The sequence below is a fragment of the Triticum urartu genome, chromosome 3A (assembly GCF_056163025.1).
Source record: "Triticum urartu cultivar PI428250 chromosome 3A, HENAU_Tu73, whole genome shotgun sequence".
NCBI lineage: Eukaryota > Viridiplantae > Streptophyta > Magnoliopsida > Poales > Poaceae > Triticum > Triticum urartu.
The window spans coordinates 150,666,541-150,689,701 of NC_141875.1; positions in this window are offsets into that span (position 1 = coordinate 150,666,541).

The window sequence follows — 23,161 nt, forward strand, 5'->3', positions numbered from 1 at the left end:
TATATGTCATATGACGAGGTGGCCTTCCAGCGCCCTACAGGTGCTGGTTCCTGTTCGTCTCCTACATCGTCGTCCATACCGTCGATGTCCTCGAAGTCAAAGTCAAGCATGTCGGTTAAATCGTCGACAGTGGCTACAAAGTGGGTGGTGGGTGGGTTTTGAATTTCTTCATCGTCCGCATCCCATCCTCGCTGACCGTAGTCCGGCCAGGGCTCTCCTGATAAAGAGAGAGACTTAAGATAATTCAGGATGTCGCCAAAAGGCAAATGCTGAAAGATGTCTACGGCGGTGAACTCCATTATCGGCGCCCAATCGGATTCGATTGGCAGGGGCGCGGTGGGTTCGGAGTCCGGGGAGGAGTCCGGATCCTCAGAGTCACGGGTCGTGCAGAGTGCGGGGCTAGCGTTCGGCTCGATCACTTTCGGGATCGCAGCCCCCGAGGTGACGTCCAACCGCTCATCCTCGATTGGTGCAATAGGCTCCGAGTTAGGGGTCGGAACCGATGCGTGTGCGGCCTCCAGGACACTGTCTGGGGGCAGAGCTAGATCATGCCCCTCGAGATAGTGCGGCGCGCTTGGCCGTGGCTCGAGCCCGTCAAAGATCAAGTCTCCGCGGATGTCAGCCGTGTAGTTTAAGCTTCCAAACCTGACTTGATGGCCAGGGGCATAGCTTTCGATCTACTCCAGGTGGCCGAGCGAATTGGCCCGCAGAGCGAAGCCGTCGAAGACGAGGATCTGTCCGGGGAGCAAAGTATCACCCTGGACTGCATCGTTGTTGATGATCAAAGGAGCCATCGGGCCTAAAGGCGACGACACAGAGGAACTCTCAATGAAAGCACCAATGTCGGTGTCAAAACCGGCGGATCTCGGGTAGGGGGTCCCGAACTGTGCGTCAAGGCCGGATGGTAACATGAGACAAGGGACACGATGTTTTTATCCAGGTTCGGGCCCTCTCGATGGAGGTAATACTCTACTCCTGCTTGATTAATATTGATGATATGGGTAGTACAAGAGTAGATCTACCACGAGATCAAGGAGGCTAAACCCTAGAAGCTAGCCTATGGTATGATTGTTGTGTATGGAGTTGATTGCCTACGGACTACAACCCTCCGGTTTATATAGACACCGGATAGGGTTAGGGTTACATAGAGTCGGTTACAATGGTAGGAGATCTTGAATATCCGCATCGCCAAGCTTGCCTTCCATGCCAAGGAAAGTCCCATCCGGACACGGGACGAAGTCTTCAATCTTGTATCTTCATAGTCCAGGAGTCCGGCTGAAGGTATAGTCCGGCTACCCGAACACCCGCTAATCCAGGACTCCCTCACTCACCGATCAACGAGCAAGTAAATCAAAGTTCATACTTTGTTCTAATACATGGATCTCATCTCAGATTTCATTGCTTCAAGCCATTTCACAAAATCTGGGCTCATCATCGCTTCCTCATAGTTCGTAGGTTCGTCATGGTCAAGTAACATGACCTCCAGAACAGGATTACCGTACCACTCTGGTGTGGAACGTATTTAGGTTGACCTACGAGGTTCGGTAGTAACTTGATCTGAAGTTTCATGATCATCATCATTAACTTCCTCACTAATTGGTGTAGGAATCACTAGAACTGATTTTTGTGATGAACTACTTTCCAATTCGGGAGAAGGTACAATTACCTCATCAAGTTTTACATTCCTCCCAATCACTTCTTTCGAGAGAAACTTCTTCTCTAGAAAGGATCCATTCTTAGCAACGAATATCTTGCCTTCAGATCTGTGATAGAAGGTGTACCCAATAGTTTCCTTTGGGTATCCTATGAAGACGCATTTCTCCGATCTGGGTTCGAGCTTATCAGGTTGAAACTTTTTCACATAAGCATTGCAACCCCAAACTTTAAGAAACGGCGACTTTGGTTTCTTGCCAAACATATTTCATACGGTGTCATCTCAACGGATTTAGATGGTGCCCTATTTAACGTGAATGCAGCTGCCTCTAATGCATAACCCCAAAACGATAGTGGTAAATCGATAAGAGACATCATAGATTGCACCATATCTAATAAAGTACATATAACATCCCGATTCTCGAAATGTTTAAGAAAAAGTTCTCCAAAAATCAGGGTGAGAAATTTCATTTGTTTTATTTGTTAACAAAGCTTAAATTGGACTTTTATAATTTGGAGTATTTAATTTGACCTAATGCAAACTTAAATTAAATTTGAGTTTTGTTCTTTTCTTCTTGTTGGGTTTTATCTTTTGTCTTCAACACATTTAAACATGTGAGTCTGCATTTTCGTGGATTTCTTGGATTGTTTGATATTTGTTTTAGCTTCTGTTAGTTCTCTATATTTTCCAATAAGAAATAAGAGAAGTCAATTCTTTTCCATCTGTTAAACTCTAGGCCAAATTTCCTAAGCTCATTCTACAACATATTTATTTTTCTATTCTCTGTTCTCTCAACATGAATGGCCCAAAGGCCAACTTTTATTTTTTTTCTCTCCCACTTGAGCCTAGCCGAACTGGGCCAACACCCAGCTCTCCTAGCGAGCACCTCCTCTCCTTCCTGTAGTTTCACGTTCACAACTGACAGAAGAGGAAACTTCAACATCCACCACGCATGTTAACTGATGTCCTTCCTTTAATTCCTCCTCCCTGCCTATTTCTCTCCACTTCCATTCTCTCCCACCAGCTAGCGCCTCTACTCCTTCCTCTTCTCTGTACGTTAGCATATACACAGAAGAAGAAAGGTACAACCAACGATTCTCCTCCTCATCTTACTCCCATAATTCCATCAGTTTCCAAACTAAACACACCTTATTATGCGCCTCCACCTCCTCTTCCAGTACGTTAGCAACCCCTGCCCTCTCCCTTTCCCTTCCTCTCCAGAAACTCTCTCCAAAGAATGGTGCTCCATGGACACCGATGGTTGATCCCGATGATACAGATCATCTTCGTATGAACCCTCGCGCCAGAAGATTCTCCTCCATGCTGCAGCTCCATTCAGAGAAGAAAGGATTCGATCCGTTGACCACACGTGAACAATTTGACATGTCCGTCTACATTGTTCGTCGAGTTCATCGCACCATTCCGTCAAACACGGTGAGCCTCTATCAAATTCCTTTTGCACGCGTACTCGCCATCGTACACTCTATCCAGTAGACATGATCGTTCATCCTATCTATACCGTTGCCCGCGCTGATGCATGAACGGATTCCACCGGCATGTCCGCGTACTTTTTAGTTCCTTACATGATCTTTTGTTCAACATGTGATTTGTTTCTCATGCCCGTAGTAACCCCATGGTGGACTTAGATCGCTAGTTTCATCAATAGGAGTTTAGTATATATTTGTGTTATAGTCGTCCTTGGCCAAGTTTGAATGTGATTTGTTCATCGGTTAAATTTTGCATTAATATGTTATTGTTCATATGTTCACGATATGCCTAAGAGTGCATCCTATTGGTCTCATAATTTTTGCGTGACAAATAAATTTTTAGTTTATTTGTTTACCGATTGTAGTTTTTGTTGTCGCAAGTAGATAATATTTTGTTTGTATTGTTATTGTCTTGTGTTAGACATGTCTATAGATTTTAATATAGTTTTCTATGGTTTCATGTATATAATTCATGCCTAATTGTAGTAGTGTGTTAAACTTTTGTTTCACATTAGTTCTTGTAATTTATTAACACGCATAGTAGTTGATCGGGAACTTTTATGTTAGTATGATATTTGTATATTCGTTATATGACTAGGAGTTGCTCCTGATTATTCCATAAATTTTAGGAGTTAGATGCGATTGAATGGATTTATTATAAGTATTTATTTTATTTAATCATTATATATTTGTACGTTGTCTCATGTGATATTTTTGCGTAACATGTCGCGCTATCTTATGCATGCGTACAATTTCTATTAAATGTTTGCCATGCTTATAATTCCGTAGGATTATTCTAAGCTTTGCTTTGTTCATTGAATCAAGAATTACTTTATGTCTTGATTATTTTAATTTTTGCTTAGCATGGATATATCTTGGATATGGTTCGCATATTCATTTACATCCATCTCATGTGTTGTTTTATTGGTTTGAAATCATTGTCATGATCCTTTATGCTAGAAGTCAAATGAAATGATTTCCTGTTTGCGGATAAATCCATTGTGGTTATTTGTCGCATAGCATATTTTCGCCTAGTTGTTCTTTTGTTCTGTAGATGATTGTTATGCAAGATTACATGGTTGGTCTCATTAGGTCATGTTTACATTTCTATCACTAGTTTATTCTTGTGGCATAGAACTTAGCTTATTACATCCTGGTAATTATCATTTGTGTTTATTTATATTGGTTTATTACCTTGCCATGTTAACAATTGCTTCAAGTAGAATGCTTGTTTTGATTGTCTACTACCATGTGCTATAGCATTGCGAGTATGTACTATCGTGTGATTGCACATATGGTTGGCCTTCATTAAGATGATTCACATGATAGTAGTTTGTTGATCTCATACTTTCTTTGATTAAATAACTTCTTGCTTGATCAATACTATGCCATGTTGTTATGATTGTATGACTAGAGTGCATAGTATGTGTCGGTGTGTCAACTCATGTTATAGATCATTCCAGGTTGTTATATTTTGTCTTTACAAGTGTAAGTTGTAATAGATGGGAAATTCATGCCATGATCTTTTCCCTGCTATTCATGCTACTATGGTGCATTTCTTACTGTTGTTCATTCCATGATATATTATTACTTCGTTATATGTTTGTATGCGTAGTCAATGTGATTACATGTCATAACTAGTATGTAGGCTTGTGTGCTATTGCCATGCTTGATAGTCATGTTAGTTGATATCAACTAAATTATGTCATAGTTATGAGTAGTATTGTATTGGTAGCATACTCTCGTATCTCTTGTGATGACCATACATGTCTACTTGTCATATCTACTTTATCTAGTTGTTGCAGTTGTGGTATGCTTAAGCGGAGACATGTCATGCTAATAACCTTTCATGCCTTATTATACTCCATGTTTATAGTTATACTAGTGTTGCTTATACATGTGAAAGTGCAACTATCCCTAGGTGGTTTTGGTAATTCATAACAACATATAGCTCATTGAGCTAATGCTATTCCAAGATGATTATTTCAGGAAAGCTCAATGATTGGCATGGCATGGATGTGAAAGTGGAACCCTCAAAATGCTAAGGAAAAAGGATTGGCTCAAGCTCAAAAGCTCAAGACTCTTCATTTTATATTTTAGTGATCCAAGATCACATTGAGTCTTTAGGAAAAGCCAATACTATCAAGGAGGGATGAGGTGTTGCATAATGAGCCTCTTGCTTCATGTGCTTAGTGATATGCTCCAAAAACCCTCAACTACTTTCCCATATCCACATATCCACATATGACCTAAACCCTAAGCCAAACTCGGTCGTACCGATTCTTCCTATCCGGCGCCACCGAGTTTCACTTGTCATTAGCCACTGCCAAACCCTAGCAATTCGGTTCTACCGATAGGGATTTCAGTCTCACTGAGATTGGATTGCAAACTCTCTGTTTCCCTTTCGTAACTTTTCGGTCTCACTGAAAGAGCGAATCGGTCCCACCGAGATTGCAATGTAAATTCAGTGTTTCCCCTTTGTAACTTTTCGGTCTCACTGAAAGAGCAAATCGGTCCCACCGAGTTTGCCTGACCAACTCTTTGGTTAGCTAATTACCAAATTCGGTCTCACCGAGTTTGTGTAATCGGTCTCACCGAGATTATGTTATGCCCAAACCCTAACCATATCGGTCCTACCGAGTTGCATGTCAGTCCCACCGAAAATCTCTAACGGTCACTAGGTTTACATTTTCGGTCCGACCGAGTTTGTTGATTCGGTCCCACTGAGATTGGAAAACTGTGTAACGGTTGGATTTTGTGTGGAGGCTATATATACCCCTCCACCTCCTCTTCATTCGAAGAGAGAGCCATCAGAACACATACACCATTCCAACTCGTATGTTCTGAGAGAGAACCACCTACTCATGTGTTGAGACCAAGATATTCCATTCCTACCATATGAATCTTGATCTCTAGCCTTCCCAAGTTGCTTTCCACTCAAATCTTCTTTCCACCAAATCCAAATCCTATGAGAGAGAGTTGAGTGTTGGGGAGACTATCATTTGAAGCACAAGTGCAAGGAGTTCATTACCTACACACCATTTGTTACTTCTTGGAGAGTGGTGTCTCCTAGATTGGCTAGGTGTCACTTGGGAGCCTCCGACAAGATTGTGGAGTTGAACCAAGGAGTTTGTAAGGGCAAGGAGATCGCCTACTTCGTGAAGATCTACCGCTAGTGAGGCAAGTCCTGTGTGGGCGATGGCCATGGTGGGATAGACAAGGTTGCTTCTTCGTGGACCCTTTGTGGGTGGTTGCTTCTTCGTGGACCCTTTGTGGGTGGAGCCCTGTGTGGACTCGCGCAACCATTACCCTTTGTGGGTGGTTGCTTCTTCGTGGACCCTTTGTGGGTGGAGCCCTGTGTGGACTCGCGCAACCATTACCCTTTGTGGGTGGAGCCCTGTGTGGACTCTCGCAACCGTTACCCTTTGTGGGTTGAAGTCTCCATCAACGTGGATGTAGGATAGCACCACCTATCCGAACCACGGGAAAAACATCCGTGTCTCCAATTGCGCTTGAATTCTCCAAACCCTTCCCCTTACATTCTTGCAAGTTGCATGCTTTACTTTCCGCTGCCAATATACTCTTTGCATGTTTGCTTGAATTATGTGATGATTGCTTGACTTGACTTAAAATAGCTAAAATCTGCCAAGAACTAAAATTGGGAAAAGGTTAAGTTTTTATTTGGTCAAGTAGTCTAATCACCCCCCTCTAGACATACTTTCGATCCTACAAGTGGTATCAGAGCTTTGGTCTCCATTTTCTTTGATCTCCATAGCTTTGGTGGTCATAGCCTTGGTTTCACAACCTAGGAGAGTATGGCGTCTAGCGAGGGAAATTACCACCGTAGAGGTCCCTACTTTGATGGTACTAATTTTGCTAGTTGGAAGCATAAAATGAAAATGCATATTCTTGGACATAACCCCGCCGTTTGGGCTATTGTGTGTGTTGGTTTGCAAGGTGACTTCTTTGATGGGAGATAACCAAACAGTGAAGCTACCGCGGATGAGTTGAAGATGTTGCAATACAATGCTCAAGCTTGTGATATTCTCTTCAACGGATTGTGCCCCGAAGAATTCAACAAAATCAGCCGTCTTGAGAATGCGAAGGAAATTTGGGACACTTTGATTGATATGCACGAAGGTACCGACTCCGTCAAGGAATCCAAGTTGGATGTGCTTCAAAGCCAACTTGACAAGTTCAAGATGAAGGATGGTGAAGGTGTCGCTGAAATGTACTCTAGGCTTGCTCTCATCACAAATGAGATTGCCGGCTTAGGAAGTGAAGAGATGACCGACAGATTCATCATCAAGAAGATTCTAAGAGCCTTGGATGGAAAATATGATACCGTGTGCACATTGATCCAAATGATGCCCAATTACAAAGATCTCAAGCCAACGGAGGTGATTGGAAGAATTGTTGCTCATGAGATGTCACTTAAGGATAAAGAGGAACTTCACAACAAATCAAGTGGTGCCTATAAAGCCTCATGTGAAGCTCCTACATCATCAAGTGAGAAACAAGACTTCAATGAAGAATTGAGCTTAATGGTGAAGAACTTCAACAAGCTCTACAAGAGTAGAAGCAAAGATAGAAGCTTCAAGTCAAGGTCCTACAATGACAAAAGATCTTCTAGTCGAGAGCGAAACTGCTACAGTTGTGGAAGACCCGGACACTATTCCAATGAGTGTACGGCTCCCTACAAGAGAAGAGAAGATTCTCCAAAAAGAAGAAGCAAAGAATCACCACCAAGAGAGAGGAGGAGTAGAGATGATCGTTATGAACGAAGATACTCACGGAGAAGCAAGGATTCGGAAAGGAAGGAAAAATCATCAAGGAGCTACACAAGACGAAGACATCAAGCTCATGTTGGTGAATGGGTATCCGGCTCCGACTCCGACAGCCACTCCGAGAGAAGTTATCACTCTGACTCCGAAGATACTCAAGATGAAGGTGTTGCCGGTCTAGCACTTGTGTCAACCAACTCCTATGACATATTTGACTCACCAAATGAAGGAATTGGAAGATGCTTCATGGCCAAAGGTCCTAAGGTAACACACCCTGAGTATGTTGATTTCAATAGTGATGAAGATGACTTGTTAGGTGATGATTTGCTTGTTGACAACTCTAGTGATGAATACTATGATGAAACGTCAATTAAACATGCTAATAAAGATAAAACGAATGACAATGATAAGGAGAAGATTGAGGCTCTAACTAAAGAACTAAACACTCTTAAGTTAGCTCATGAAACTATCTTCGAAGATCATCGAGAACTTTTAAGAGCTCATGAGAAATTACGCTTTGAAAAGCTCAATCTTGAGCAAGAGCATGAGTTCTTAAAAGCAATCAATGATGATCTCCGCAAGAAAAGCTCTTCTTACATTGCCAAGCGTTTACTCTTATCCACTTACATGCCTCAAGTCAAGTCTAGTAACAAGAACAAGAAAGATTCTTCCTCTAGTAGTAACAATGATCATGCTAAATCCAATATTGTTGCTTCTAGTAGTTCTCTTGATTCCACTAATGATTCTCTTAGCCAAGTTACACTTGAGCAAGAAAATAGTTTATTGAAGGGAATTATAGAGAAAGGAGTGTACAAAAGCCTTGCCGGGAGTAAGCAATTCGAGGAAATTGTGCGCAAGCAAGGAATGCACCGGAAGAATCAAGGTGTTGGTTTTGAACGAAAGTTCAATGCCAATGGAGTTGAGTGGGAAGAAGATCAATACCCCAAGACAAAGTTTGTTCCTCAACAAGAGAAGTATGATACTTATTTCAAGGGGACACAAGCTCAAGATGATCTTCCACCACAAGAATACAAGCAAAAAGGCAAGGACAAGCTTCAAGAGGAAATTGACGCATTTGAAGAAGCTCCTAAGACCTTAGTCAAGTGGATTCCCAAGACTACTTCAAGTTCCACTTCATCAAGTACGACTACAACTCCAAGGATTCCCATCAAGATGATGTGGATCCAAAAGAAGAAGAACTAGAGAGTTCTTGAGGGTGACTCCGCCAACATACTTCACTCTTATCATTTTGGCAAGAACAAGTGCAATCAACTTCCACATCTTGCACTAGTTCAAGGAGTCACAAACCCTCTTGTTGGTAAGACAAGGGACAAGGTAACCTAAAAGTTTTCATGGACATCATCTTTTGTGTGCATCACTCTATGTCTATGGATATCCTTGTTTGTTCCTTGTGGGACTAACCCATGTAGGTATTGAAAGTGCAATTCACTCAAATGGATAGCTCCAAGTGATCTACATCAACATTGAGCATCCACATCTTCAACATCTACATGAAGTCATCATCGACAAAACCCAAGGTTAGTTCATCCCTCTTAGGGGGGATATCACATCTAGGGGGAGCTTTACTCTAAGACTTGAGCTAAAGCAACTCTAAAGATGTGAACACAACAATGCTTTATGTAAAAGTGGTGACCCCACTTGAGCTTAAACGATGAGTATGACCTATGATCAAGTGCTCTCACTTGACTCCTAAGTCAATATACTCATATATAGATGACCTTGTCATCGCAAATTGCTTAATAGATGCTAGAATTGGTTGTGCATGCCTTGCCACATATTTCATTTGCCATCTTATTGTGTGAGCATGCTGGTTGCATATTTTACTCATTCGAGGACATCCACTTGTTGTTTTGATTGTTTGGTTTTATTTTCTTTTGCCAAGTGGATGGACAAGAATGCCTAAGTACCTCTTGTAGCTATCTATGTTTTTCTCGTCTCAAACTCTATTCATGCTGCATCACAAAATTTGATCAAGTCAGATTCGAACCACTCTGTGTGAGGAGCGCTCGGAGTCCCCGATTCGTCATAGACTTAAACTTCCAAAAACTCTTTATGATTCTCGGTCTGACCGATACCCCACTTTCGGTCCTACCGAGATCATTAAGTTGATCTAGGTTTTTGATCTCGGTGCAACCGATTTGAACATTTCGGTCACACCGAGTTTCAGTAACTACCTGCAGTTATGAATCTCGGTGCCACCGAGTTGTTCCACTCGGTCACACCGACAGGGTCGGGCTATATATAGTCACGGGCAAAATTTGGAAATTTCTCCGAACCCCTTCGCCCGCGCGATAGCCTGCTCTGCGAACGTGGTCTCCGGATCGTCTTCTCGCCGCCAGCCGCCTCCAGTCGCTGGTCTCCGTCGCCGTCAACGGGAATTCTGCCCCGTCGTTGCCGCCGTAGCGAGTCTCCGCCGAACTAGGGTATGGACTCGATCACAGTGCTATTCCCCGTCCGATTCCTAGCACATTGTGTTCTTCATGATTCTTGCCACGATTGAAACACTCCTATCCAGTCAATACGCCCGTAGATTAGCTTTGATTCGAAAATTTTAGGGTTAGGTTTCCGCCGAAACCATCTCGGTCCCACCGATTTGGCTTATGCCATTGCACAAGTGAGACTCGGTCTGACCGAGAATTACTTATCGGTGTGACCGATTTTGGAACTCCGTGAAACCCTAGCAGTCTCGGTGCCACCGAACTGTGACTCGGTCCTACCGAGTTCACTAGTTTAGGTTCCAAAACTGCTTCGGTATCACCGAGTTTGAAAATTGGTAGATCCGAGATGATTTCAGTGGGAAACTAAAACTAAGTTTTTGGATCATTCTTTTGCAAAAATCTTTGCATTTTGTGATGCTCATCTTTTCTACCTCATCTATAAACTGTTCACAGGGTCAGCAGTCAGAGCTTGCAGCATGTCTGATCAAAGTGACAGCCAGAACATGTCAGAGCAGCAGGTGCACATGAGTGAGGGCACTAGTCCCTCCAGCTCTTCAGATGAGGGCAGCAGGAGCACCCCTAGCAACTTGCCAAAAGCTGCCACCAGACAGAGGAAGAAGAGAACTTCTGATTCCGAAGATGAAGATTATGTGGCAGAGGAAGAGGCCACATCAAAGAGAGTTGAGCCAGCTCAAGGCACAAAGCCATGGCTGAAAATCAAAAGGCCAGCAGGCAGGCAGCCCATGTCAAAGGCAAGAGCTTCAACTGAGAAGCCTGCACCCAAAGAGCCAGTTGCTGCTGAGGGAAAGAAAAGAAAGGAAAGGGTCAAGAAGACCGTAGCCAGAGTGCTAGGAAAGGCTTCCATCATGGAAGAGGAAGAGGAAGAAGAGGTAGCTGCACCAGCACCCAAGGCACCCAAGCTGATGGGTGATGCCATAAGATCAGGGGCTACTGCATCTAAGCCCAAAGCTGCCTCCAAGCCAAAACCAAAGAGGAATACAAGGAGCATTCTTGCAGCTGAGAAGAACAAGGCCCCAGTGCCTGAGACTGTTGCTGAAGAAGAGGATGAAGAGCAAGTTCTGAGAAAGCTCAAGCCCAAGATCCCAGACCACAATGATGCGCATCCTGTGGCTGAGGACATGAAGCTCGGGAGAGATTCAGGGCTGAGGAAGTGGAGAGAAGCAGACCCGTATGCTTCAAGGAGAGGACTGCTGTTGACTACAGGTTCCACACTAAGGAACAGCAGGACTTCTATGAGACAGTGCTGCTTGATAAGAAGCCAATAGTCTGTGATATGAGATGGGTTGACTGGCAGTACATCAAGGACAATGAGGAGCACTATCCTGGAGTGCAAGACAGCTTCATAGCTTGTGGAGTAGCTGACTTTGTTGGGCAGAAGCTCACAAAGTGGAATGAGGAGCTTATAATGCAGTTCTACTCCACAACACATTTTTATTCAGATGGGAGGATCACATGGATGTCTGAGGGTACAAGGTACCAATCCACAGTTGCTGAGTGGGCACAGATCATTAATGCCCCAGAGGAGCATGATGATGACTTGGACATATATGCCAAGAAGAAGATGGACCATAACTCTATGTCCAATATGTACAAGGAAATTCCCAATGAAGTTCTTGACACCTTCAAATTTGGGTCTGTGCATTACCTTCTGTCAGGGCTGCCAACTATCAATTGGATCTTGAGGCACACCTGCCCAAGTCTGGAGATCACAAGATGATCAGAGGCCATGCTATCAACTTGCTACATGTATTTGATGTGCCTCAGAAGTTCAAGGTGATGAGCCTCATAGTGGAAACTATCAAAAGGACTGCAGCAGATCAGAAGAGGAGTTGCGGATATGCCCCTCAGATCCAGGAGCTCATTAACTCCAAGATGGGCATGGGCATATATTTATTGGACAAGGAACACCTGCCCATCCGTCCAGATTTTGAGGACAATCAAGTTGTCATGACTGAGAACAAGCCATCATCTTCCCAAGCATATGCAAAGAAGGAGAAGGCAAGGAAGGAGAAAGCTACCAAGATGCCAACTCAAGAGGAGGCATCTGAGTATTTCTTGAAGACCAAACAAGAGCAGCTTGGTTACCTGATTGCATCCACCCTGCGGATTGAGCAAGGACTAGCCACCCTAACTCAAAACCAGGCAAGCCTAGAGAGAATCATGGAACAAAAGTTCTATGACTTGGATGTCAAGGTAACGGAGATTCAGACTGCAGTGGAGTAGCTCCAAGATGATATGCAGGAGAGGAGAGGCAGGACTACCACTCATGCCTTTGCCAGAGTGCCACGAGGTCCGAGGTCGTCTGCCGTGCCAGTTGCTGACACAAGAGCCACCACCTCAGCACCAGCTACAGCCTCAGTTCCACCAGCTCCAGCATCTACTTCAGCTCCAACTCCAGCGTCTACTTCAGCGTCTACAGAAGCCTTCGTCCTTGGAGTGATCCGGACTCCACCACCACCAGAAGATCAAGCCTGAGCGTCGATCTAGCACTATGCATTTTCTAGGAACTTTTTGGTAACTTGTTGCCAAAGGGGGAGAAAAATGTATAGATCATAGGCTTCGAGAGAGAGAGAGAGAGAGAGAGTGTGCTTTTCTCTCTTGCTTTATTTGGTGGTTTTTCAAACTTGTTTGCTTTTGAGTGCTTGAGATACTAAGTCATTATTTCTGAGACATTGATGATCATGTGTTTGATCATAAGCTACACTTAATGCTTGCTTAATGCTATTATCTTATCTATCTTATGTGATCTTTCACTATTCTTGGTGATGAGTGCATGTATTTCATTCTTATCATTTTAAGCGCTCCACCAAGATGTATGTGACATGGAAGAGTAACCAATGACTCTAACTCCTTGTGCATTTGCAGTCCAAAGCAAATTTTAAATATGCACAAATTTAGCGGGAGCTCTTACTTATCACATACTTCTCAAAGCGACGATATATTTCATGCTTATTATCATTTGTCGAAGCTTTGATCTATATGTTGTCATCAATTACCAAAAAGGGGGAGATTGAAAGTGCAACTATCCCTAGGTGGTTTTGGTAATTCATAACAACATATAGCTCATTGAGCTAATGCTATTCCAAGATGATTATTTCAAGAAAGCTCAATGATTGGCATGGCATGGATGTGAAAGTGGAACCCTCAAAATGCTAAGGAAAAAGGATTGGCTCAAGCTCAAAAGCTCAAGACTCTTCATTTTATATTTTAGTGATCCAAGATCACATTGAGTCTTTAGGAAAAGCCAATACTATCAAGGTATCAAGGAGGGATGAGGTGTTGCATAATGAGCCTCTTGCTTCATGTGCTTAGTGATATGCTCCAAAAACCCTCAACTACTTTCCCATATCCACATATCCACATATGACCTAAACCCTAAGCCAAACTCGGTCCTACCGATTCTTCCTATCCGGCGCCACCGAGTTTCACTTGTCATTAGCCACTGCCAAACCCTAGCAATTCGGTTCTACCGATAGGGATCTCGGTCTCACCGAGATGGGATTGCAAACTCTCTGTTTCCCTTTCGTAACTTTTTGGTCTCACCGAAAGATCGAATCGGTCCCACCGAGATTGCAATGTAAATTCAGTGTTTCCCCTTTGTAACTTTTCGGTCTCACCGAAAGAGCAAATCGGTCCCACCGAGTTTGCCTGACCAACTCTCTGGTTAGCTAATTACCAAATTCGGTCTCACCGAGTTTGTGTAATCGGTCTCACCGAGATTATGTTATGCCCAAACCCTAACCATATCGGTCCTACCGAGTTGCATGTCAGTCCCACCGAAAATCTCTAACGGTCACTAGGTTTACATTTTCGGTCCGACCAAGTTTGTTGATTCGGTCCCACCGAGATTGGAAGACTGTGTAACGGTTGGATTTTGTGTGGAGGCTATATATACCCCTCCACCTCCTCTTCATTCAAAGAGAGAGCCATCAGAACACATACACCATTCCAACTCGTATGTTCTGAGAGAGAACCACCTACTCATGTGTTGAGACCAAGATATTCCATTCCTACCATATGAATCTTGATCTCTAGCCTTCCCAAGTTGCTTTCCACTCAAATCTTCTTTCCACCAAATCCAAATCCTATGAGAGAGAGTTGAGTGTTGGGGAGACTATCATTTGAAGCACAAGAGCAAGGAGTTCATTACCTACACACCATTTGTTACTTCTTGGAGAGTGGTGTCTCCTAGATTGGCTAGGTGTCACTTGGGAGCCACCGACAAGATTTTGGAGTTGAACCAAGGAGTTTGTAAGGGCAAGGAGATCACCTACTTCGTGAAGATCTACCGCTAGTGAGGCAAGTCCTGTGTGGGCGATGGCCATGGTGGGATAGACAAGGTTGCTTCTTCGTGGACCCTTTGTGGGTGGTTGCTTCTTCGTGGACCCTTTGTGGGTGGAGCCCTGTGTGGACTCGCGCAACCATTACCCTTTGTGGGTGGAGCCCTGTGTGGACTCTCGCAACCGTTACCCTTTGTGGGTTGAAGTCTCCATCAACGTGGATGTAGGATAACACCACCTATCCGAACCACGGGAAAAACATCCGTGTCTCCAATTGCGTTTGAATTCTCCAAACCCTTCCCCTTACATTCTTGCAAGTTGCATGCTTTACTTTCCGCTGCCAATATACTCTTTGCATGCTTGCTTGAATTATGTGATGATTGCTTGACTTGTCTTAAAATAGCTAAAATCTGCCAAGAACTAAAATTGGGAAAAGGTTAAGTTTTTATTTGGTCAAGTACTCTAATCACCCCCCTCTAGACATACTTTCGATCCTACAACATGCTTAACTTGTCATACGTTAGTATTATGAGTGCTCTATACTTGTTGCAATAGTTCATCACATGCATATGATAGTTACCTTTCATGTAAGTTGAGTTGTATCTTTCTCATATGCTTAGTGTGCATAGTTTGATCTCTTGTTTAAGCATGTGCTGGTAATATTATTGCTACTGACTATTTGGCTATTAATTAGTTGTTCTTTATTATTAAGAGCATATTCTAGTTTAGTATCTTATCATGATCACTCGCATGTGTGATGCTTGTGTTATTCGTTTAGACCTCTAGTGGTTCTATACTCACATTCCTTGTGTGAATATGTGTCTTGATTTAGTTGTTTATTTAGTTTTGACCATGGAAATGGTTTTGCTCTTGTTATAGGAATGCTCGCTATAGTTATTACGTTTGATGTTATACTTTGGTTGTTGTTAACCATTATGAATATTTGGATTCATCCAAGTATTTATTTGTGGTTGATAATTACTCTTAACCATATCATGTCTAAGATAGTTATTCATCCATTTGATCCATGTGTTGTGTAGTTCTTGTAATTGTTTGACAAATGAATTAGTTTGATATAATGGAGTTGATTCTATTTTCTTTTAATAATGATTTAGGTCTAGACCTAGATGAATTTAAGTCATGTTGTTGAATGATGTTTTCATTGCTTAATTAGTATGGTTTATAATGTTTGTTTGGTTGTCATATAGAATACATGATTTTGAATTATAAAGTTGATGTATGTGTTTGGATGCTATTGACCATTATAAATATTTAGATTGTATCTAAATATTTATTTGTTGTTACCTTTTACCATTATCATGTCATGTTGTGATTGTAGTTAAAAGCATACGTTGGTTCCATTCCATCTGTGTTGTTGCCATTGTGTTGGTTATATAATAGTTCCTTAGTCGTGATGTGTGGTGGGCACTATTAGTTCATATTAGAACTTTAGTCTTGATCACAAAGCCGTCCTTAGCCGTGTCAACCTAAACCCTGTCAATTCATTGAGTCCTCTACTTACCTTCCAATCGTGCTATCTCCTTTTGGAATCTCCATCTGATCAATATCTTGCTATCCGTCCACCCTTAATTTGTTTTGGATGTTATTTGTATTTTCTATTGCTTTGGTATTTATTGTTTGTCTTTTGCTATCGTTACGACGAGTAGGGAGTGACGACGATGTTGGACATGGACAGAAACAGGTTACCGAAGAAGGACTCAACAACGAAGGCATGCCTCCTTCTTTGATCGTACTTATCCTATGTTTACAAAATTGCATTGTGTTTTATGGTTACTATGTGCATGCTATTTAATTCGCGTACCTAGAGTCTCGATTTACACATTACCTTGATTTGCTTGTCGCCTATTCATTTGACACCTGAGTAGAATTATAGTATTCTGATAGAGTAGAAATGCTTAGCCATGCTTATCACCCTATAGGTGCCCTGTTGAATGACCTCTAAGTCATTGACATTTGAAACTTGACGCTGAGCTAGGACCGTTGGCCCTTGTTGACCTTCTCTATCCTATTCTACTCTGGGTGAAACTTACCATCTGAATACTGGCGCGGGCGATAGCTGAATCAAGGATTGAAGGAGCGATTGGCCGCCCTTCATGAGTTGAAGGGGGAAATCAGTTGTTCGTGCCGCATGAGGCCTAATAAGTCTTGGATTTGAAGATTGTGATAACAGTACATCCACATGCTATATGGGCACTGGCTTGGTTAATTAGTTAGTTCACTCTTATTGTCGTCATCACAGTACCGCAGATGGGATAGCTGCCTTGCGAGGAGTATCCTCGGCACAAAAGGGGGGCCCGGACTATGAACTGCGGTTACTTCCGTGTTGAAACCTAGTGGGCTCGGCACAGTAGGTTTGGTCTAATGAAAGACCTCGTCACAATCTCCCTGCCGGTATACCAAATGGTGTACTATACCAGCGACCATTGGTGGCATCAATACGGGATTGTGTCGTGTGGGTAAAGTGTACAACCTCTGCAGAGTGTAAAACTATTCGAATAGCCATGTCCACGGTCATGGACACACATGAATCTTTCTTGACATACAGGACCTGTCTTGCTTATTCCCTCTTTGCCCCTATTCTTGGAACCTATGAAGAGTGTGAGTTGATCGAGGATCCTTACTTTGATGAAAGTTATTCTGGAGATAAAACATGTTTTCATCAAAAGGTGCTTTTATTCAACTGCTATATTATTGAAATAAAATTAGCTTTTATGCAAATGAGCCATACAGCCTTCCGTTGAAGCCACATGTAGCTATTAGGTCCTTCCCCAAGGGAGGCATGTTGAGTACGTAATGTACTCATGGCAATAATTTTGTTGACAACAGAGTTCCATGAAGATGAAGGTGATGACTACGACTACTATGATGATTCGTAGGTGTGAGGTCACGTGGACTACATCGACTGCCTGTGGCTGAGATGGAGTCGCTACGCATTTTTACTTTCCGCTATTATCTCTATGTAATAAATGTCATTAGACATTTCCCTATGTATGCCTTGTGGAAAGATTTATTAAACTTGTAATACATTTGTGCATTGTGCAATGATACCATTTCGCTGTGTTGTCAACAATGATCATGGGGTTGACAAATATACACAGGAGGGTCTAGAAGTTAATTCTAGGTTATCACAGAAGTGCTATCAGAGCCGATGTCGACCTAGTCGCGTGGCCTTGGTTAGAAATGGAAATCCTTAGGACTATTTTCAAAACAAAAACTATTTTGAAAAGGATCATTCTTGTACTCTTCTCTTTCACTATTGCTATTGTCATCTCATCTTATTCAATTGAAATTTAAACTCTACTTCTCTACCATCTTCTTTATAGTGTGAAACCCTTTTCCTTTCCCTTGGTGTTGAAAATTCAGAAGCTTCACACGATGTGCCAAGAATTTCAACAAAACTTCATGCCTTGAAGCTCTGAGTAGCAACACTTTTGTCGAGAGAAGACACCTTGAGATCTCAAGAATTCAAAAACCGCTGATCATGCTTCAACTGTCAAGGTTGAAGATCTGCACCAAGTTATGATGAGACCTGCCATATAGGATTAGGTTGGTTAACACCCTTTTAGTGATAGAACTCGTACCTTGTAGATGCAAAACCTTTTTGTGTGAGTATCATCTGCATATATTTCTTTTGGCATTTTCTATGCAGTCATACTAAAACTCAATTGGCCAAAAAGAGTTGCGTTTGAGTTTTATTTGGATGGCTTCATGATTATCTAGGTGTTATCTTTTGTCTATCTTCTGGGGTATCTCTGCCTTGTGTAGGATTCTACTCCTCTTATGCTCTTTCCCTCTTCTCTATAAACCCTATAGGTCACCTTGAGATGAACAAAGTTGCAACAACCCACTTGCAGATTTATTATGAAAGTAAACCCTATGGAAAACCTCTTTTAAGGGGGGTAGTTGATGGTGATTTATGGCGAGATCAAGAAGACCTTCATTTGCAAAGAATACGAAGATTTGAAGACCTTCACTACACCTACTATAAGTTCAACCTGAAGAGGGATCAATGAGTCTATCCACACCAATGCTTGGCCTACAGAAGAAGAGAAAGACTGAAGAATGTTCAACCACTCAGAGAAGCTATTAGACTACGATCTCTAAGATCAAAGGACTGTTTCCAAGCCTAGATAAAGCTAGAATGAATCTCGACAAAAGAAGTATCTCCAACCAAGACCTGAAGCCGTTTGTCACCAAGTTCAGAATCGACAGTGACCCCACAAGTTTCTCTGAGAAGAACTATGTCGAAGACAAAGCTAAACTAAACCCATTCTCTTTAGTCAGCCTGAATCTCGGGGACGAGATTCCTTTCAAGGGGGGTAGATCTGCAACATCCTGATTCCCGGAATGTTTAAGAAAAAGTTCTCCAAAAATCAGGGTGAGAAATTTCATTTGTTTTATTTGTTAACAAAGCTTAAATTGGTTTTTATAATTTGGAGTATTTATTTTGACCTAATGCGGACTTAAATTAAATTTGAGTTTTTTTTTTCTTCTAGTTGGGTTTTATCTTTTGTCTTCAACACATTTAAACATGTGAGTCTGCATTTTCGTGGATTTCTTGGATTGTTTGATATTTGTTTCAGCTTCTGTTAGTTCTCTATATTTTGCAATAAGAGAAGTCAATTCTTTTCCATCTGTTAAACTCTAGGCCAAATTTCCTAAGCTCATTCTACATCATCTTTATTTTTCTATTCTATGTTCTCTCAACATGAATGGCCCAAAGGCCAACTTTTATTTTTTATTTCTCTCCCACTTGGGCCTAGCCGAACTGGGCCAACACCCAGCTCTCCTAGTGAGCACCTCCTCTCCTTCTTGTAGGTTCACGTTCACAACTGACAAAAGAGGAAACCTCAACAGCCACCACGCATGTTAACTGATGTCCTTCCTTCAATTCCTCCTCCCTGCCTATTTCTCTCCACTTCCATTCTCTCCCACCAGCTAGCACCTCTACTCCTTCCTCTTCTCTGTACGTTAGCATATACACAGAAGAAGAAAGGTACAGACAACGATTCTCCTCCACCTCCTCCAGTACGTTAGCAACCCCTGCCCTCTCCTTTTCTCTTCCTCTCCAGAAACTCTCTCCAAAGAATGGTGCTCCATGGACACCAATGGTTGATCCCGATGATACAGATCATCTTTGTATGAACCCTCGCGCCAGAAGATTCTCCTCCATGCTGCAGCTCCATTCAGAGAAGAAAGGATTCAATCCGTTGACCACACGTGAACAATTTGACATGTCCGTCTACACTGTTCGTCGAGTTCATCGCACTGTTCCGTCAAACACGGTGAGCCTCTATCAAATTCCTTTTGCACGCGTACTCGCCATCATATACTCTATCCTGTAGACATGATCATTCATCCTATCTATACCGTTGCTCGCGCCGATGCATGAAAGGATTCCATCGGCATGTCCGCGTACTTTTTAGTTCCTCACATGATCTTGTGTTCAACATGTGATTTGTTTCTCATGCCCGTAGTAACCCCATGGTGGACTTAGATCGCTAGTTTCATCAATAGGAGTTTAGTATATATTTGTATTATAGTCGTCCTTGGCCAAGTTTGAATGTGATTTGTTCATCGGTTAAATTTTGCATTAATATATTATTGTTCATATGTTTGCGATATGCCTAAGAGTGCATCCTATTGGTCTCATAATTTTTGCGTGACAAATAATTTTTTAGTTTATTTGTTTACCTATTGTAGTTTTTGTTGTCGCAAGTAGATAATATTTTGTTTGTATTGTTATTGTCTTGCGTTAGACATGTCTATAGATTTTAATATAGTTTTCTATGGTTTCATGTATATAATTCATGCCTAATTGTAGTAGTGTGTTAAACTTTTGTTTCACATTATTTCTTGTAATTTATTAACATGCATAGTAGTTGATCGGGAACTTTTATGTTAGTTTGATATTTGTATATTCGTTATATGACTAGGAGTTGCTCCTAATTATTCCATAAATTTTAGGAGTTAGATGCGATTGAATGGATTTATTATAAGTATTTATTTTATTTAATCATTATATATTTGTACGTTGTCTCATGTGATATTTTTTCGTAACATGTCGCGCTATCTTATGCATGCGTACAATTTCTGTTAAATGTTTGCCATGCTTATAATTCCGTAGGATTATTCTAAGCTTTGCTTTGTTCATTGAATCATGAATTACTTTATGTCTTGATTATTTTAATTTTTGCTTAGCATGGATATATCTTGGATATGGTTCGCATATTCATTTACATCCATGTCACGTGTTGTTTTATTGGTTTGAAATCATTGTCATGATCCTTTATGCTAGAAGTCAAATGAAATGATTTCCTGTTTGCGGATAAATCCATTGTGGTTATTTGTCGCATAGCATATTTTCGCCTAGTTGTTCTTTTGTTCTGTAGATGATTGTTATGCAAGATTACATGGTTGGTCTCATTAGGTCATGTTTACATTTCTATCAGTAGTTTATTCTTGTGGCATAGAACTTAGCTTATTACATCCTGGTAATTATCATTTGTGTTTATTTATATTGGTTTATTACCTTGCCATGTTAACAATTGCTTCAAATAGAATGCTTGTTTTGATTGTCTACTACCATGTGCTATAGCATTGCGAGTATGTACTATCGTGTGATTGCACATATGGTTGGCCTTCATTAAGATGATTCACATGATAGTAGTTTGTTGATCTCATACTTTCTTTGATTAAATAACTTCTTGCTTGATCAATACTATGCCATGTTGTTATGATTGTATGACTAGAGTGCATAGTATGTGTCGGTGTGTCAACTCATGTTATAGATCATTCCAGGTTGTTATATTTTGTCTTTACAAGTGTAAGTTGTAATAGATGGGAAATTCATGCCATGATCTTGTCCCTGCTATTCATGCTACTATGGTGCATTGCTTACTGTTGTTCATTCCATGATATATTATTACTTCGTTATATGTTTGTATGCGTAGTCAATGTGATTACATGTCATAACTAGTATGTAGGCTTGTGTGCTATTGCCATGCTTGATAGTCATGTTAGTTGATATCAACTAAATTATGTCATAGTTATGAGTAGTATTGTATTGGTAGCATACTCTCGTATCTCTTGTGATGACCATACATGTCTACTTGTCATATCTACTTTATCTAGTTGTTGCAGTTGTGGTATGCTTAAGCCGAGAGATGTCATGCTAATAACTTTTCATGCCTTATTATACTCCATGTTTATAGTTATTCTAGTGTTGCTTATACATGCTTAACTTGTCATACGTTAGTATTAGGAGTGCTCTATACTTGTTGCAATAGTTCATCACATGCATATGATAGTTACCTTTCATGTAAGTTGAGTTGTATCTTTCTCATATGCTTAGTGTGCATAGTTTGATCTCTTGTTTAAGCATGTGCTGGTAATATTATTGCTATTGACTATTTGGCTACTAATTAGTTGTTCTTTATTATTAAGGGCATATTCTAGTTTAGTATCTTATCATGATCACTCGTATGTGTGATGCTTGTGTTATTCGTTTAGACCTCTAGTGGTTCTATACTCACATGCCTTGTGTGAAGATGTATCTTGATTTAGTTGTTTATTTAGTTTTGACCATGGAAATGGTTTGGCTCTTGTTATAGGAATGCTCGCTATAGTTATTACGTTTGATGTTATACTTTGGTTGTTGTTAACCATTATGAATATTTGGATTCATCCAAGTATTTATTTGTGGTTGATAATTACTCTTAACCATATCATGTCTAAGATAGTTATTCATCCATTTGATCCATGTGTTGTGTAGTTCTTGTAATTGTTTGACAAATGAATTAGTTTGATATAATGGAGTTGATTCTATTTTCTTTTAATAGTGATTTAGGTCTAGACCTAGAGGAATTTAAGTCATGTTGTTGAATGATGTTTTCATTGCTTAATTAGTATGGTTTATAATGTTTGTTTGGTTGTCATATAGAATACATGATTTTGAATTATAAAGTTGATGTATGTGTTTGGATGCTATTGACCATTATAAATATTTAGATTGTATCTAAATATTTATTTGTTGTTACCTTTTACCATTATCATGTCATGTTGTGATTGTAGTTAAAAGCATATGTTGGTTCCATTCCATCTGTGTTGTTGCCATTGTGTTGGTTATATAATAGTTCCTTAGTCGTGCTGTGTGGTGGGCACTATTAGTTCATATTAGAACTTTAGTCTTGATCACAAAGCCGTCCTTAGCTGTGTCAACCTAAACCCTGTCAATTCATTGAGTCCTCTACTTACCTTCCAATCGTGCTATCTCCTTTTGGAATCTCCATCTGATCAATATCTTGCTATCCGTCCACCCTTAATTTGTTTTGGATGTTATTTGTATTTTCTATTGCTTTGGTATTTATTGTTTGTCTTTTGCTATCGTTACGACGAGTAGGGAGTGACGACGATGTTGGACATGGACAGAAACAGGTTACCGAAGAAGGACTCA